Genomic DNA, 18,840 nt, shown 5'->3' on the forward strand with positions numbered 1-18,840 from the left:
GCAAGGAGGGCATTAATCAGAGAGGCAACAAAGAGACCAAAGATAACCCTGAACGAGATGCAAAGCTCCACAGCGGAGATTGGAGTATTTGTCCATAGGACCACTTTAAGTCGTATACTCCACAGAGCTGGGATTTACGGAAGAGGGGCTAGAAAAAAAGCCATTGCTTAATGAATAAAATAAGCCAACACTTTTGGTGTTCGTCTAAAGGCATGTGCGCGACTCCCCAAAGATATGGAAGAAGGTACTCTGGTCAGAACTTCCAGAGATTTCGGTCTTCCAGAGATTTGAGACTGGGGCGGATGTTCACCATCCAGCAGGACAATGACCTTATGCATACTGCTAAAGCAACACTCGAGCGGTTTATGGGGAAACATTTAAATGTTTTGGAATGGCCTAGTCAAAGTCCAGACCTCAATCCAATTGAGAATCTGTGGTATGACTTAAAGATTGCTGTACACCAGCAGAACCCATCCAACTTGAAGGATCTGGAGCAGTTTTGCCTTGAAGAATGGGAAAGAATTCCAGTTGCTAGATGTGCTAAGTTTAAAGAAAAATATACCAAGAGACTTGCAGCTGTAATTGCTGCAAAAGGTGGCAAAGTATTGACTTTCTACAAAGTATTGACTTTGGGGGGGAGATTAGTTATGCACGCTCAAGTTTTCTGTTTTTTTGTCTTGTTTCTTGTTTTTTTCACAATAAAAATTATTTTGTATCTTCAAGTGGTAGGCATGTTGTGTAAATCGAATGATACAAAACCCCCAAATCCATTTTAATTCCAGGTTGTAAAGCAACAAAATAGGAAAAATGCCAAGGGGGGGTGAATACTTTCGCAAGCCACTGTAACACTTGTCCTGCACTACTGGCATATCAATGGTTAAGTATTTCAATTTATTTGTGTTCCTATGGGATTCTGCATAAAATAAAGACAATTCAACACTTTGGCTTTCTACCCCAAAGCTCCAGATTGGAAAAGGCCCAGAAAAAGTGGTTTGTTTATAATGCAATAAAAGCAGAAGCATAAAAAAGACAGAAGGGATGAGTTTATGCAGCAATCTTTATTTAATGGATGAGAACACTCTTCACTAGGCCCTACAGGCACATGACAAGTGGATTGGCAGGAACAGTTTAGACTTTGTGTACATGAGAGACTCAATCCTCATGACCAAGCTGTATGTTCATTATAATTCCACCGAGAGCAGCACGTGGACAGTGTTTACAGCAGTCTGAGATGAATTGGTTTTGACTGATGTGCGACAGTTTACTACAGAATGATACAGTACTTACTGTATTTTACTGTAGAATACTATACTACACACTGTAGTATCCCTCTCATGTGTAGTACTTACTTTGAAATGTTGTAGTATACTGTTGAATACTATAGTCCTGTAAATACTACAGTATACTACAGACCACAAAAACACAACAGTAAATACTACAGTAATGTCTGCAAAAACACTACATTCCGCACTGTAGTATATACAACAGTATTTAATTTGCATATACCCTGCCCATTCTCCTCCCCCATATCCCAATTTGTGCCACCCATAAGTGAGAAAACTGCCAATGTAGGCCATATTTTGTGTTCCCTACAGGTTATAGAAAATAGCATAAACTATGAACTATCTGTTCAGACCTCAGTCCTACCTACCTACAGGTTATGGAAAATTTGCCCTTTGAGTATTTCTCCAGTAGGTTTCCTCAAGGAAAGCCCCCACTGCTACAGTGCATACGGAAAGTTTTCAGAACCCTTGACTTTTTCCACGTCTTGTTACATTACAGCCTTATTCAAAAATGGATTCAATAAAATAAAATCCTCATCAATCTACACACAATACCCCATAACGACAAAGCGAAAACAGAAATACCTTATTTACATAAGGATTCAGACCCTTTGCTATGAGACTCGAAATTGAGCTCAGGTGCAACCTGTTTCCATCGATCATCCTTGAGATGTTTCTACAACTTGATTGGAGTCCACCTGTGGTAAATTCAATTGATTGGACATGATTTGGATGGTACACACCTGTCTTGATAAGGTCCCAGAGTTGACAGTTCATGTTAGAGCAGAAACCAAGCCATGAGATCGAAGGAATTGTCTGTAGAGCACCGAGACAGGATTGTGTCAAGGCACAGGTCAGGGGTAGGGTACCAAAAAAATTCTGCAGTGTTGAAGGTCCCCAAGAGCACAGTGGCCATCATTCTTAAATGGAATACATTGGAAACAAACTAAACAATCTTGGGAGATGGGCGGTGACCAAGAACCCGATGACAGAGCTCCAGAGTTCCTCTGTGGAGATGGGAGAACCTTCCAGAAGGACAACCATCTTTGCAGCACTCCACCAATTAGGCCTTTATGGTAGAGTGGCCAGACAGAAGCCTCTCCTCAGTAAAAGGCCCGACAGCCCACTTGGAGTTTGCCAAAAGGCACCTAAAGACTCTCAAATCCTGAGAAACAAGATTCTCTGGTCTGATGAAACCAAGATTGAACTCTTTGGTCTGAATGCCAAGCATCACGTCTGGAGGAAACCTGGCACCATCCCTACGGTGAAGCATGGTGGTGGCAGAATCATGCTGTGGGGATGTTTTTCAGCGGCAGGAACTGGGAGACTAGTGAGGATTGAGGGAAAGATGAACGGAGCAAAGTACAGAGAGATCCTTGATGAAAACCTGCTCCAGAGTGCTCAGGACCACAGACAGGGGCGAAGGTTCAGAATATCGATTTTACAACAGCCGCTAATTAACCAGTTGCCTCTACCAATCGTACCACACCAATCTTAGTTGAATATTTATTTACTAAAAAGCTAAAATGATGATAAAAGATACACATAGACAAAACACATTATAGGCAATTGATTAGAATTTAGTATAACGGGCCAACACACTATGGCGCGTGTTACCTACAATGGGGATTTTAGAGAGAAAAAAGAAAGTACACAAGAGAAATATACATTTGGGTGAATTTGTCAGCTATGCTATTCTAACCCTAGCCTTGCCCCAAACTGCCGCTCTTATGGGTCAGAATATAATGATGTAATTACGGGGGGATGATCTCAGAGGACTCTCTGCGTGGACCGTCCAGGCTGCTCGATGACGCACTACTCCGGCGCACCTCTCTGATCGTCCTCCCGATTTCAGTGTCCTTTTGGCTTAGGAGTCTGTTCCCTCACCCTTTGCTCTGGAAGGGGTCTTCTGAGGACAGACAGCTCTGTAGCTCAGAGCTCACAGCATAGGAATGAAACCCTTTAGATACCACGATTCGATGGGAGATGGAGGCTAGGTGGTTCGACTTGAATTCACCCGCTTAGACACAGCTACTCATCCGTAGCTTGGGTAGAAAAGGATTTCTTTGTCTTCAAACTTGCGTTGCGTTCTGGGTTCGTTGACTTTTTAGGCCTTGCTGCAGCTTGGGTCACGTAGTCCTCCTGTAAATTCTATACTCACAGGTTTTATACCCTTGGTTCAGAAGTGGGCGTAACCGCCTTTAGGGCAATTCTCTGGGCGTACCAAGTTAATGAGGCAAGGTCTAGATTTTATTCAAATCCAATTTTAGACAACTAACGTAACATTTCATCTTCCCCAAAACATTCTCTTTGGATATTTTCCATACAATGTACAATGTATAAACATCAAACATATGGGTCAGAATATAATGATGTAATTACTCTTCACATTACAATGTTTTTTGTCTGTGGCATGAGATTTACCAGGGGCGTGAGGGGTCATAAACCCCCCACATATTCAGACCCCTAGATCTCTCCTCCTCTGTTGGGGTTGAGAGATAATCTGTAGGGTTGTGGTCTCCTGTAACCTGACCTGATCAGGACAGTCATGACAGCACACACCCAAGGCAATGCAGGAGTGTCTTTGGGAAAAGTCTCTGAATGTCCTTGAGTGGTCCAGCCAGAGCCTGAACCCTTTACCCGATCGAACATCTCTGGAGAGATCTGAAAATAGCTGTGCAGCGACACTCCCCATCCAACCTGACAGAGCTTGAGAGGATCTGCAGAGAAGAATGTGAGAAACTCCCCAAATACAGGTGTGCCAAGCTTGTAGCGTCATACCCTAGAAGACTCAAGGCTGTAATCTTTACCAAAGGTGCTTCAACAAAGTACTGAGCAAAAGGGCTGAATACTTATGTAAATGTGAAATTAGAGTTTTTTAAAATCTTTTATACATTTGATACAATTTCTAAAAAACGTTTTTTTCTTTGTCATTATGGGGTATTGTGTGTGGGTAAAAACAATGTAATCAATATTAGAATATGTCTGTAAATGTAACAAAATGTGGAAAAAGTCAAGGGGTCTGAATACTTTCCGAATGCACTGTATGTCAAAGATAATAAAACAAAAACACTATAGTAAATACCACAGTAATGTCTGAAAAAACACTACAGTAATTACTATAGTAATTACTATAGTGGATATACTACTGTCATGTCTTTACTATGGATTAAATTATATATGACATGCTATTTTATCAAATCAATTCTTTGTAATTAATATTACCTGATTAAACTAATCATGTAGATGTAATTAACTAGGAAGTTGGATAAACAGCTGCCTCTGATTGGAAACCATATCAGGCCACCATAGACATACAAATCACCTAGACCTACAAAAACCCTTGACATACAAAAAACCCTAGACAATACAAAAACTACCCATACCCACCCTAGTTACACCTTGACCTAACAAAAATATAAAGAACACAGAGATATCTAAGTTCAGTGCGTGACAAGCGGGAAGACTGACGAACAAAAGGATTGGGTCTCTATCGGACCTTATGAAGCTGTGCTCTCGTAAATATAGAATCTATGCATTCTAAAAACCACCCATTCGGAAAAGGAAAATGCAAGAAATATATTTACTCTGAGCTGCGCTTCGATAGATTGGTCGAAGTTGGAAGGCTCGGTTGCCCAGCAGAGATCTCCCTTGTCCTTTGAAGAATATTTCTGGGCGGATACATTGTAGTCTGTCGTCGTATGGTAGAACAAATACATTGTAGTACTCTGAGTAGAAGAGATTGTCCGTCCTTTCCTAGGCCACGTACGTTTACAGCTGCTGCTGATAACTCGACGTCTGGAATGTATCACTTATTTAGTGAATAAGAGTTCAAAGTTCATGCTGGTGTTGTTCTGGCTGGTGTAGTCGAAATTCATCCTTCCAGCGTGGCGATCGTCACCTCCAGGTTGAAATTAGCCCTTTTAAACGTATGGACATCAGTCCTCACGTTATCGGGAATACAATGTTAATTTCATTAGGTTGTAGTCGTTTAACCATTAGCATACACAGCTCATGCTGGGGTTGGCTTAGTCTGCCGTGAATTGGGTCACGGTGGCTCTTATAGAAATGTAGAAAAGGGTGTTCATCATTTCCAACCAATGCCTATTCACTTGGGCGTGGCCACTAAGTGAGCATATTTAATTATGAAAATAATTCTCTCATTTAAAAAACTAAAATTACATTTAATCTTTTCATAAATAGTTTTATATTTAAACATTAAAGTTGCACAACAATTCCGTGTGAATCCGATAACTAGAATGTATAGACGTTCCAAGATAGTTTTTATTTTAATAATACATTTCTAAAAACCACCCCCTTTTGGTGGCATCCAATTGTTAGTAATTACTATCTTGTCTCATCGCTACAACTCCCATATGGGCTCGGGAGAGACGAAGGTCGAAAGTCATGCGTCCTCCGAAACACAACCCAACCAAGCCGCACTGCTTCTTAACACAGCGCACATCCAACCCGGAAGCCAGCCGCACCAATGTGTCAGAGGAAACACCGTGCACCTGGCGACCTGGTTAGCGTGCACTGCGCCCGGCCCACCACAGGAGTCAATGGTGCGCGGTGAGACAAGGATATCCCTACTGGCCAAACCCTTCCTAACCCGGATGACGCTAGGTCAAATGTACGTCGCCCCATGGACAGAGCCTGGGCTTGAACCCAGAGTCTCTGGTGGCACAGCTAGCACTGTGATGCAGTGCCCTAGACCACTGTCGTCCTATCATCAGTAATAATGTCTCAGATGACAACTGATCTGACATCATATTCTTTAAGTACCAACGGACACTTTCAACTGGTTGGATTACAGAAATATTGTTCCGTTCCCCAACCTTTTGATGTTACAATACTCTCTCTATGTTAACAAAGGGTTTTCAAAGAGTCCATTCTGTAGAGTGGAGAGAGAAAAGGGGGAAAGGTATTTATGGAGGGTCATCAACCTCAACACTACAGTCATCTCCACAACAGTACAGTAAACACTACAGTAAAGTCTATAGTGTTTATACAATCATATACTATATATTTTTTTTCATGTTGGCTGATATGATGAGGGAATCTGCCAGGTTCGTTTTACATAATTTTGTATTATTTTTTAGCCTTGGTTAAAAAAACAAGGTGGGGCTAATTTTTTTTAATGAACAATCATTTTGCAAATGCTTGGAGGGGATATTAAAGTTGTTAAAGCTAGCTATGCCCCACAACAAAATGCACTGTGCTGTTAGGTAGAAAAAAAACGTGAGTCAAGATGGTTGACGTCAAGAAGACAGAAGCCTTTACATTCTGTATTGACGTGTGACATGAGAGTTGTTGGGAATCATGTCACTTACTTGCACGATGTTATTTTTACACCCCACCATGGCAGGAGTATGGTTTGGTTAGGTTTTTCTATAGCAGTGCTCCCCTTTGCGAATTGCAACTGTTTTTGCTCTAGATTAGGTGATTATCTTGGCACTCACACAAGGACTGTGTCCCAAATGGCACCCTCTTCTCTGTATAGTGCGCTACATTTGACCACTGCGCTATGGGCCTCGGTCAAAAGTAGCCGGAGCTGTATGAAGAGGAGAGCAGGCACTTGCAAAGCGAGAGCTCCTTCCTTCTCAAGGAGGTTGAGTGAATGCATTTATAGACAGAGGTAGCACAGTATGAAACAACTCATCCTTTAGTCCTATCTGAGGGAAACACTGTAGGTTGAACACCGCTCACTGCTGAGATGAATGGCTTTAGTGATGATGTGAAATACCTCACTGAGTACACCAGTCAGCATAGGTTTCATCCCATAATTGGGGTGATGGAAATAATATATATATTACATTGCCACAGGGCTCTCTACCATGTCATGTCATATCATAACACATATTTGTGTTATTTTCAAGCTCTGAATACATTTTGAAAGAAGTGTGCATAGCAACATGACGTGCTGGAGACAGGTTATAATTTCCCCTTATTGATCTCCACAGGTTTCTCCAACATCATATAAACAAATGATGAATATTCACTTTCAAGATGTATGTGGTTCTTCCTGTGGGGTACAGGCTTAAATGTTCCCTGCATTCTCCGCTCAACACAAGACCTTTCCGTGTCTTCTCACCCTCCTCCTCGCCTCTGTCTCTCCTCCCACTCCCACCTCTCCCTCACCCTCTGATGCCATTACTACGGTGTCTGCCCCCACATCTCCACCCCTAAAGACTCTCATTCTCTCATTCTTTCCTACCACCCACTCACTCACTCACTCACTCACTCACTCACTCACTCACTCACTCACTCACTCACTGTCTGTCTGTCTGTCTGTCTGTCTGTCTGTCTGTCTGTCGGTGAGGTCTTTGAAACCTTGAATAAGGGTTTCAAATTTGGGGAAATTACACTCTCTAATTTTTTTTTTTTTTTCACATTTTGTCAGGAAATGCTGCTTGCAAATCACAGTGAGTGGACAGTTTCTCTCTATCCTGCGTCAAAGCAGACCATCATTTTGATGGAGCTTGATCCACAGAAGAATGAATGTGTATAATATCAGACATGCATCACAGACTGAGCTTATTTCATTCCAGGTCTGTGCATAGTTCAAATAAGGCATCCATAGGCCAGGTTAATAAGATCACAAGTGAGGAACATTGTCACTTAGTATAAAGCATGGCCATGTTTGAGTATGTGTGCAAGCATCACAGCTGCACTTGCCTCATACACAGCTCTATAGGAAGTCTAAATATTACATATTTTCATCCCATTCAACATCCTGCTTGACTATTCATCACTCTGGCTTCCACCCAGTTGATGAGTCTTATGAAAAAATTATGTGTCATAAGAAATGGAGCCAGAATGGTTTATTTCAACAGCTTAGGAATTCTCAAAGTCAGCTGTTAGGCAAGGTTTCTTACGAGGAAATGGGAGTGTGTGAGGAAATAGTTTGAGAACTGATTTCCCACAATAGTTTTTTTTCTAGAAAGTTACTGTTATGTTCTCCCCAAGGCCACGGAAGCTTTTAAAAGTCCAGGTCCCCATCCCCAGACATATTGGATAACTTAATTGGGCAAACCAAAGCCCAAACTGTAGACACTAGATTCCTCAACAAAACTATCAGACTTCTATTACAGCTCTAGAGATCTTGTGTTTTTATTCGGGTCCATTTACTCCACCTTTGATGATAACTACCCGAGGTAAAGCGTTTTGTTTGTGGCCCTCCAGATAGGATACTTAATCAGTTGTCTACATAGCAGCAGCTCGATAAAGATGCCCCGTGCTGCATTGCACCGTATCAGACACAGGGTGTATCCCAAATGGCACCCTATTCCCTACATAGTCCACTACTTTTCACCAGCGCCCAGCACTATATAGGGAATAGGGTGCCATTTGGGATGCACCCACATTCTCCACCCTACTTTGTTTCTCTAGGAGATAGAGCCTAATAGATCTCTGCTGTGATCAATAACAGAATAACATTATCATTTCATGCTGTGCCAACTCGAGGATGACAGGGAGTTTTATATTTGACCATCCGTTTTGTAACCGAAATAAACATGGCAGACACACGCAAACCGTTATGCAGGCACGCATGCTCACACAGACACACAATTATGTGTTGTCAAAATGACAAAGAGTAGGATTGACCTGTGGCTGGCAAAGCAAACATAACATTAAGGATGACTTGAATGGTGTGTCTTGACTTTCCTAAGAGAGCAGCATTTAGTACCTTTCAATCAACCTTTTATCATTTGACCTTCAACAAGCCAACAAGCCTTAATTCAGGACTGAGACGATTGCAGTTGGCTCCTGTACTAAATAAGAAAAGCGTCAAATGACAAAGGCCAATCATGGACCATCTCTCTTTGCATCTCTTTTTAAACGCTTCCTGACAGTTGATCGATCTCTCACACACACACGTGCACGCACACATGCACGCGCAAGGGCACGCACACGCACGCACACGCACGCACACACACACACACACACACCAAGAGTCTCGTTTTACTTCTGGCATGGTTAGCTTGTGATTTCTGGGTGGCACCGCGGTAATGGGCCTGATGATTAATCACGCAGTTCCACCATAAGAGATCTATCGATCGCAGCAAACCGTCCAAATCTCTGATGTATAAATTCCCAGGCCTCGCCTAGAGTTTAGACAGACAAAGGCTGAATTAGATGTGGATCTCTGTCAGACGTCCAGACAGCGTTGGGGAATCTAAACTGGTACAGACTGAGGGGCGTCAGGTCGGCCTCTTCTTGTCTGAGTGATGTTACCTTCATCCTACTTGTACGATGGGCTGTGGAAATAATAAAGTCTGTCTGTGTGTGTGTGTGTGTCTCTGTCTGTTTGTCTGCCTGTCTGTCTAGGTAAAAAACGTTTCCTTATGCTTCGTCTTAGCAGTGGGTTTCAAACCTACCTCGGGGACCCCCAGCCGTTCCATGTATTTGATCTGTTCCAGAGGTAGCACACCTGATTCAACTTGTCAACTAATAATCAAGCCCTTTACTAGGTGAATCAAGTGAGGTAATTCGGGGACACAACAACATTGTGAAATGCCTCGGGTCCCGGGGAGAGGTATGAGAACCACTAAAAGTATGTCTGTCCATCATGTAAAGTGGGCTATATAGTCTTCGTACCTGTAGGCAGTGGTGTAAAGTAGTTAAGAAAAAATACTTTAAAGTACTACTTAAGTAGTTTTTTGGGGTATCTGTACTTTACTATTATATTTTTGACCGCTTTTACTTTTACTTCACTACATTCCTTAAGAAAATATTGTACTTTTTACTGCATACATTTTCCTTGACACCCATTTTCCTTGACACCCAAAAGTACTTGTTACATTTGAATGCTTAGCAAATTCATGCACTTATCAACAGAACATCCCTGGTCATCCCTCCTGCGTTTGATCTGGCGGAGTCACTAAACACACATGCTTCATTTGTAAATGGTGTCCGAAAATGGTGCCATCTGGTTTGCTTAATATAGGGAATTTGAAAGTATTTATGCTTTTACTTTTGATACTTAAGTATATTTTAAACCAAATACTTTTATACTTTTAATCAAGGAGAATTTTACTGGGTGACTTTTTGTAACGGCGTTCGTCTGTTGTGGAAAGAGAGTCGGACCGAAATGCAGCGTGGTGGTTACTCATGATCTTTAATAAAGGAAACATGAACGATACATGAAATAACTGTGAAATACAAAACAACAAACGGAACGTGAAACTTATTACAGCCTATCTGGTGAATACACAAAGACAGGAACAATCACCCACAAGATACAAAGTGAAACTCAGGCTACCTAAATACGGTTCCCAATCCGAGACAACGAGAATCACCTGACTCTGATTGAGAACCGCTTCAGACAGCCAAGCCTAACTAGACACACCCCTAATCATACACAATCCCAATGCTAATAAAACCCCAATACGAACCCAAACACATAACCCATGTCACACCCTGGCCTGACCAAAATATATAACGAAACCACAAAACATATTGACCAAGGCGTGACACTTTTACTTTTAATCGAGTCATTTTCTATTAAGGTATCTTTACTTTTACTCGAGTATGATTGTTGGGTACTTTTTCCACCACTGCATATGGGGATTATCCATTGTAGTGAGGGTGGATAAAACTACATGCTGATGACTAGGAAAGGGTTGCGTTAATTTGATTTAATTAGAGAGGAACAATTACGCCGGTGCATGTCTCGATCTGGGCGGAGGGTAGAAAGGCCAGGCTCCTGGGGGTGGTTTATTTATTTATTTATTAGGATCCCCAATAGGGAAAGGGAAAGGGGGATACCTAGTCAGTTGTACAACTGAATGCCTTCAACTGAAATGTGTCCTCCACAATTAACCCAACTCCTCTGAAAGAGAGAGGTGCGGGGGGCTGCCTTAATCGACATCCATGTCTTCGGAGCCCGGGGGATCAGTGCATTAGACAACACCAATGGCGACAGCTAGTTTTACTGGTGTCCGACACATAACGAAAAAGTTATTACAGACAAAAGACTTTACAGTTTACATACTTTTAAAAACATGTAGCATGTGTGTGCATCTATCAGTTACACATACACGTCAGTGTCACGCCCTGATCTGTTTCACCTGTCTTCGTGATTGTCTCCACCACCCTCCAGGTGTCGCCCATCTTCCCCATCATCCCCTGTGTATTTATACCTGTGTTCTCTGTCTGTCTGTTGCCAGTTCGTCTTGTTTGTTCAAGCCTACCAGCGTTTTTTTGTATCTGCTGGAGCCGCGAGTCAAGGGGAGGTACTGTCACGACTTCCGCCGAAGTCGGTTTCTCTCCTTGTTCGGGAGGCATTCGGCGTTCGAAGTCTTCGGTCTTCTAGCCATCGCCGATCCACCTTTCATTTTCCATTTGTTTTGTCTTGTTTTCCCACACACCTGGTTTACATTCCCTCATTACTTGTTGTGTATTTATCCCTCTGCTCCCCCCATGTCTGTGTGTGAAATTGTTTATTGTCGAGGTTGGCACCTTTCCGGCTGGTTAGCGCCAGGTTTTATGTATACCTGTGTTTTGTGGCAGCCGGTACTTTGTACTTTGTTTGTGGTACTTTGTGCTGCCTTACTTGTTTTGGGCATTTGGTTTTGTTGACGCTGTTGCATTCTGGTCTTACTATTTGCCTCAGTAAAGTGCTTCGTGTTCACTCATCTCTGCTCTCCTGCGCATGACTTCCATGCACCAGCTACACCCACCCCTTGACACCAGTAAAGGCCGCTTTACCACTCTTGGTTAGTGGAATTACTTTGGCTTCCCTCCAGGCCTGAGGACAAAGACATTCCTCTGGGCTCAGATTAAAGATATGACAGATAGGAGTGGCTATAGAGTCAGCTACCATCCTCAGTAGCTTTCCATCTAAGTTGTCAATGCCAGGAGGTTTGTCATTATTGATCAATAACAATACTTTTTCCACCTCTCCCAACTATACAAAATTCTAATTTACAATGCTTTTCTTTCATTATTTGTTTTTTTATGTATGAGTACGATGGCTCACTGTTCGTTGTTGGCATTTCCTGCCTAAGTTTGTCCACTTTGCCAATGAAGTAATCATTAAAATAATTGCCAACATCAACTGGTTTTGTGATGAATAAGCCATCTAATTTGATGAAAGATGGGGTTGAATTTGTCTTTCTACCCATAATTTCCTTTGTAAGTTTCCATCATTCTTTATATCATTGATCTTGGATTCGTGATACAGTTGTCACGCCCTGATCTGTTTCACCTGTTCCTGTGATTGTCTCCACCCCCTCCAGGTGTCGCTTATTTTCCCCAGTAAATGTATCCCTGTGTTTCCTGTCTCTCTGTGCCAGTTCGTCTTGTATGTTTAGTCAAGTCAACCAGCGTGTTTTTCCCGTACTCCTTTTTTGCTATTCTCCTTTTTCTAGTTCTCCCAGTTTTGATCCTTGCCTTTTTCTGGACTCTGTACCCGCCTGCCTGACCATGAGCCTGTCTGCCACTCTGTACCTCCTGGACTCTGATCTGGTTTAGACCTTTTTGCCTGTCCACGACCATTGTCTTGCTTACCCCTTTGGATTAATAATAAACATTGTAAGACTCCAACCATCTGCCTCCTGTGTCTGCATCTGGGTCTCGCCTTGTGCCTTGATAACAGTTTATTTTTTATTTTGGGTGAGTTTAGTCACGAAATTTCTCAATTTGCAGTAAGTCAGCCAGTCAGATGTGCAGCCAGACTTATAAGCCACTCCTTTTGCCTCATCTCTTTCCACCATACAGTTGTTGTTTTTCAATTCCTCATCAATCCGTGGAGCCTGAACAGTTCAAACAGTTTCTTAACAGATGCATGTTCATCAATAATTGGAAGAAGCAATTTCGTAAATGTGTCAAGTGCAGCGTTTGGATACTCCTTATTAATCACACCAGACCAACAAATATGTTTAACATCATCCACATAAGAGTCTCTTAAAACTATTTTAGGCCCAGCTTTTGGAACATTGCCTTTCCTGGATATAGCCACTATATTGTGATCACTGCATCCAATGGGTGCAGATACAGCTGTAGAACACAGTTCTACAGGATTAGTAAAAATGTGATCAATACATGTGGATGATCTTGTTCCTGTAGTGTTTGCAAACACCCTGGTAAATTGATTAATAATCGGAACCAGATTACAGGCACTGGTTACAGTGAGAAGCTTCCTCTTGAGCGGCCAATTTGACGAAAACCAGTCAATATTCAGGTCCGCAAGAAAGTAGACCTGTCTGTTTACATCACATACACTATCAAGGTTTTCACACATATTATTTAGATACTCACTGTTAGCACTTGGTGGCCTAAAGCAACAACCCAAAAGAAAAGGCTTTAGATGTGCCAGGTGAACCTGCAACCACAACACTTCAATAACACACAAAATATCTTCTTTAAGCATTACAGGGGTATGGCTCTGAATACAGCAACACCTCCCCCATAAGCATTCCTGTCTCTTCTATAGATGTCGTACCCTTGTATTGCGGCAGGTAGCCTAGTGGTTAAGAGCGTTGGGCCAGTAACCGAAAGGATGCTGCTTTGAATCCCCAAACCGACTAGGTGAAAAATCTGTTGATGTACCCTTGAGCTAAGGCACTTTACCCGAATTGCTCCTGTAAGTCGCTCTGGGTAAGAGCGTCTGCTAAATGACAAATGTAAACATGTAGCAATACATTTTTATCGAAGCGAGTCTCAGAAATGTAGAATAATGGGAAAGGAAAGGGCAGAAAATATCTCATATTAATATGTGTAGCTTTAGAAATAAGGTTCCTGAAATCAATAACTTACTAACATCAGATAACATCTATATACATGTAGAATGTTATCTGATGTTAGCAGGTTATTGATTTCAGAGAAAGACATAATATGGAAAAGAGCAAACAAAGCAAGAGAAAAAAAATCTACATTCAGCAGTCCATTAATGTAGTGTGTGTGTGTGTGTGTCTGTGTGTGTGTGTGTGTGTGTGTGTGTGTGTGTGTGTGTGTGTGTGTGTGTGTGTGTGTGTGTGTGTGTGTGTGTGTGTGTGTGTGTGTGTGTGTGTGTGTGTGTTTGTGTACTGTGGCCAAAGACTCTATTCAAGTGATTACATAACCTGTAAAAGGTATGGAACACATAGCACACTGCAATCTTTGCACCCATGTGCCACATAGACAATGTTTTGACCCTCAGGACTTGACGAACTTTATAGTATGCCTATGCTGCATTTACACACAAAATAGCTTCAGTACCAGCTAGTTATTTCCACAATGCTTTTGGTAGTCTACTCCCTCCCACCTGTTGCTCCATTTCTATGTGCTCTGGTTGTGTTCCCTGACTGTCCTCAGTTTAACGAGGACAGCATCATTCATTAGAGAGGATAAGAACCTTACATATTGGAATGTGTGTGTCAGTAGGTCTGAGGTTAAACCATACCCTCTTGTTTCTGACCAGAATGATCTGAACCTCACAGTAATAGTAGTGCAGAGGAGGGTGAGCACATAATGACTGATCTGCTCGCCACAGATGTGTGTGTGTATGTGTATGCAAATGCGTGTGTGTGTACCCACACAGTGATTAGTGTAGGGAACAAACCCAGACTACAGGCCCTGTAGGAACACAGCCACAGTTTAACTCCCTGTCACGAGAATTTTCAATCCCAATGATAATAACTGACAATCAATAGCTCTGACCAATCCCAGAGGTTTGTAAGACCATGGGTTTAATAATAATTAGTCAAAGACTCAGCTTATGCAAAAAGATAGTACAGTTTATTCACAAGAACGCTCTGAAGTCCATTATACAAAGACATCCATTTTATAGCTGCGCACATACTTCCACACAAACAGTAGCTGAGTTTTATCCTTCTCCATAGTTCTCACCACTGTTTATCACTACCCAGCCGACAAAGTACTGAGATAAACTTTTGTTATTGACCAAATACTAATTTTCCACCATATTTTGCAAATAAATTTATAAAAAATCCTACAATGTGATTTTCTGGATTTGTTTTCTCATTTTGTCTGTCATAGTTGAAGTGTACCTATGATGAAAATTACAGGCCTCTCTCATGTTTTTAAGTGGGAGAACATGCACAATTGGTGGCTGACTAAATACTTTTTTGCCCCACTGTATATATTTATCTTGTTCTCTCTCTCTCTATCTCTTTCTCTCGTTCTCTCTCTCTCTCTCTCTCTCTCTCTCTCTCTCTCTCTCATTCTCATTCTCTCACCCTCTCTCTGATTCTCTCTCTCATTCTCTATAACATTTAAACACAATAGACTAGATACAGTTGCAGTTCACATAATCAGTCTCTGCAAAAATGTTTTTTTTCTTCCCACCATCATACTGTATCTTTCAGCCAAGGTTGTGCGGCTGTACTCGTATCTTTAAACAAACAAACCACATACCACTACAAGAAGGTTATGTGGAATCATTTGAATATTGCCCGTTTGGATATTTTGAGAGTTTAGAATCTTAAACATTCCCGTACAATTATGGGTTTGACTGGTGGTGCTTGTAGTCACTACGGCTCTATGAGGTCATATGTGCCTCAGCCATAGAAAGTATATATAAATGGACAAAGCCATCGATGATGTCACCCCATTCATTCCTATGTAAAGTCTCATTGTCTCATTTGAAGATCAGTAAATCGGTTTTAGCTTACTAAAATTATGTCTCATGGGCGGGATTCTCAAGACATAACATACGCCGTTTGAGCTACTTCAGGAAGACATTGCAGGCTGCAAACAGAGGAGAACGACTGCCTCCTCTCATCGAGTTTCTGAAGTCAAAGGTCGACCGGGATAATGCAGGCTGCCGGTGGCAACTAAATTATCTTTATAACTTCTGCTGATTTTAAATAATCAGGACAAACATCTGGTGTTATTGAAACAATTATTGGTACCTTGATTGTCTTCAATTTCCGTCTTTTTCACACAAATATTGTCCAGGAACATTGCCATTTCCCCATTGACGATAATGGGTGATCCTGCTTTCTAGACAGCCTGCAGTACCGCTGTCGGCCTTGAACTTCAGAGCTTCAGTGAGAAGTGGCAGTCGTTCTCCCCTGACCCCAACAGACAGACAGGCTGATATTGTGGTTTGAATGAGAGGAGCATACTTCATAGGAATGGCAATAGTCAGAGAGAAGCTACAAAGTGTGACATTTATTCACAGATGAACAACACAGCATTGGACAATGTGAGGAAGGGAGGGGGATTTTTGTCAGGGCTGTGGTACTCACCCCTTTTTTATGTGGGTACTAAAATATCCAATAAAAAAATCCAGTTTTTATTTCGACAGTATCTTTACTTCAAGCGCCGTGTGGGTGTCAGCCAGGGAAATCTGTAGCTCTCGGAGAAGAGAAGAAAAGTGGTTGTGTGGTTGGTTTTTCATTGTCTCCATCTCTCCACATATTAGGTCAGTAATAAACAAAAGCTCTCTCTCTGTTACAGCCTGATTGCGTGTTAATTGTATTTGCTGGTACTTAATTGAGTTGAAATATGCCTTGTTCCCATGGTTTCTATTTGGGCTATTGCTGTATCATTAGGGCATGATTGTTCACGTTACTAACGACAGAGTGATCCAGATTGGGGCTGTAGAGTTATGTGTTTGGAGAGCAATGCTAATATTTGAATATGTGATACACACACTACACACGCATACATGTACGCACCACACACATATCCCGACTTGCCCTATACATGCATGTATCTCCCATTTTTCTTGAGGGGATAGAACAAGAAATATATTGTATTTTTTTCCCTTCACTCTGACCCAGAAAACTAGACGGCACTGAAACTTTCCCTTCTAATCTCAGTGACATGTCCCCTCCATAGTGTTGGTGGGAAACAGCCTCAGCTTGGGGGCTGTTACTGTAGATCTTATTTGTACAGAGGGAACCAGTGTTTGCATTGAGTATATATCAGACTATATACATTACAGTAGTTGTTCGTCTTACCACCATGATCCTTCAGCTAGCTGTGTGGCACCATTCCAGGCTGCTGCTTTCACATGCCGCAGCATCATTAACATGTATCGACACACACACACACACACACACACACACACACACACACACACACACACACACACACACACACATACATGCTCGCACACAGTCACACACGCACAAGCACACACACGCACACACACAAACAGTCTTGCGCAGCTAACCTTGTGGTGGACATACAATTCAGTCCCATTCAAAATTCTATTTTCCTTAACCCCTAACCCTTACCTTAACCCTAACCCTAACCATAACCCTAACGCTAACGCTAACGCTAACGCTAACCTTCACCCAAAAACCTAACCTTAACCATAACCCTAGCTCCTAACCCTAACTCTAAAACGAACCCTAGCTCCTAGCTCCTAACCCTAAACCTAACTCTAATCCTAACACAAATTCTAACCTTAACCCTAAATCCCCCCCCACACAGACACAGACACATACATAAACACACAGACACACACAAGGCTTAAGGCATGATATTAAATAACTGAGAGTGCAGTAAGGCAGAACCTGACTGCTGCAATGCTCAGGTCATTCTTGAACTGGGACTGGCTAGCAGAGCAGGTAGACGTTACTGCATAGTGTGACACACCCACACACACGCACACACACACACGCACACACACACACACACACACACACACACACACACACACACACACACACACACACACACACACACACACACACACACACACACACACACTCTGCAACGGCTCAATCTGATCTACTGTTCTAGTTTCCAGTGCTGCAGTGTTCCCACAGGAGACTCTCTCTTTCCAACACAGAAAAACAAAAGCTACTGGACACTATCCAGTATGTTCTCAAAAACAACATTAGTCAGCCCTCCCATATCCCAGTGTGTATTAACTTCACACTAATAGTTATATCAAAACAAACAATGCTTCACAGCTCTAATTCTATGAAGCGATCAGAGAGATAAAGTACTCTGTTTTTTGAGTTTTGAAAGGGAGAAAAACAAATCCATGCACTTCGTCTGACCCCGTCTTCACACAATGCCCTCATAGTTGGTGACCAGAGCATCTTGATTGGTTTAGACTCCACTGGGACAGAAATGTCAATGCATTGATTGGAGCAGAATACCAGAATATCAGCGAAATACCAGCACCAGTTCCTGCCATGGAGCAACAACCCTGCTCTCACCCTGACCATCTACTGTATGAGTAAGGTTAGAGACAATACGCACAGCAGGGAGGACATATGTTACACGTCAAATTAGGAGCATTATCAGTCACATTCCTAAAGCACAAAGGTCGAGATCAGGTCAGGAGCAGAGCAGTACAGATGCTGTGTTCAGATACACAGCACAGTGAAAGATGTCAGTGGTTTATATATTTATTTGCGCCAAGGGACAGTACATTGTTTCTCCTGGCGGAGAACAGAGGGCCTCGGAGAGATCCTTATCATGTCTGGCTGTCCGTTATTTCTCTTTCTTTTTCTCCCTTTATTTCTGTCTCGCTCTCTCTTTCTCTGTGTCTCTCTCTACAAACTGTCCCCTGGGGTCATGTCTCACTCCCGCGCCCGGCCCCTTGCCCCCTGCCCGCACACACACACACACACACACACACACA

The 18,840-nt window shown here is 42.2% G+C and overlaps 1 non-coding gene across 1 annotated transcript; it reads left to right on the forward strand.

The window, feature by feature from the left end:
- The first annotated feature begins 1,663 nt into the window (after window positions 1-1,663).
- Window positions 1,664-1,716, forward strand: LOC115115669 (U7 small nuclear RNA). Its single transcript, XR_003861419.1, has one exon. It is a non-coding gene; the product is annotated as a U7 small nuclear RNA (small nuclear RNA).
- Window positions 1,717-18,840: the final 17,124 nt, after the last annotated feature.

Source organism: Oncorhynchus nerka, linkage group LG23 (assembly GCF_034236695.1).
Source record: "Oncorhynchus nerka isolate Pitt River linkage group LG23, Oner_Uvic_2.0, whole genome shotgun sequence".
Lineage (NCBI taxonomy): Eukaryota > Metazoa > Chordata > Actinopteri > Salmoniformes > Salmonidae > Oncorhynchus > Oncorhynchus nerka.